The sequence below is a fragment of the Pimephales promelas genome, chromosome 3 (assembly GCF_988280905.1).
Source record: "Pimephales promelas chromosome 3, fPimPro1.hap1.1, whole genome shotgun sequence".
Classification (NCBI taxonomy): Eukaryota; Metazoa; Chordata; class Actinopteri; order Cypriniformes; family Leuciscidae; genus Pimephales; species Pimephales promelas.
The window spans coordinates 8,040,001-8,041,025 of NC_142771.1; the positions used below are offsets into that span (position 1 = coordinate 8,040,001).

General features: G+C 38.0%; 1 protein-coding gene across 1 annotated transcript in view; it reads left to right on the forward strand.

Annotated features, from left to right (window-relative positions):
• atg4db (autophagy related 4D, cysteine peptidase b) overlaps positions 1-488 on the forward strand; it is a 9,671-nt gene extending 9,183 nt beyond the window's left edge. The window contains exon 11 of the mRNA XM_089129300.1: positions 1-488. This exon is cut by the window's left edge and continues 216 nt beyond it. The gene's annotated coding sequence lies outside the window, so the exon portion shown is untranslated.
• The last annotated feature ends 537 nt before the right edge of the window (positions 489-1,025 follow it).

Below are 1,025 nucleotides of genomic sequence, written 5' to 3' on the forward strand. Positions count from 1 at the left end.
ACTCGCTGTGGAGGAGTGTCCCCGTAACAGATGGCCAGTCATTAGCAGGGTTTTTCCGAACTCCTGCTGTTGTTTTGTGTTCTTCTGGAGCTGTCGTGTGCAGACGCTCCACGCTGGAGGATGTGACGTGCGCTCCTGAACAGTTGGCTAAGCAGATTAACGCGAATGATGCTAATGATAGCAGACAGCGAGGCTCTCGGACAGACTTGACAAACATGGGATTTAAACACTGTCATTTAGTCTCCTTTTATGGATTTTTCCGTTCACCAAGTCATGTTAACTTCTCTGGTAAAGCACTGAACAACCACTACTGACAACATGAATTTACATTCACAATACATGTTTTCGTTTTTCTGAACAAGCTTTTTATTTTTAAATAAATAAATAAAATATTGAACAATGGTTTGGGAACCTAAATTTGGGAAACCCAGTTCTAGCTTTATTCTATTCATAAATGAAAAAAATAAATAAAAATATGTGTCACTTTTCATCTGAAGTCACAAATCCCTCTTATTTTTTAACTCCTCCCCTTCCGACTCCCTGTCCAATAGAGAATGGCCTAACCTTGTACATTTGAATCATTAATGTTAGAACTTTTATATTAGCCAATATAGAACTTTTCAGCCAATTTTATGGTCTGATATTGCAACATTTCGACACCAGTTCCTGTTTACGAAAGAAAAACCAATGCAGTTCATTTAAGGGCAATTATGTCCTGATCTATACCCTAAATAGGGCACAATTAGTGGGAACAGCCATTTATAGTGGTGTCTGAAACCATAGTGGACGTTATCGAGTGTCACAAACGGCTTTAATACCCATAATGCACTGTGAGTCAAATGAATTCCCGTGTCTGACTAGAAGATACCTAAAAGATCCATTCATTTTCCAAACCGCTGGTCCAAGGTGGGTACAGCGCAATATCATACAGGTATAACTTCTTTATTAATTGATTATTAGATTGTTTAATTAAGGTTTATACGTGCTAGTTTTCATGACAGACTCCAAGATAAATCTTTTCATCT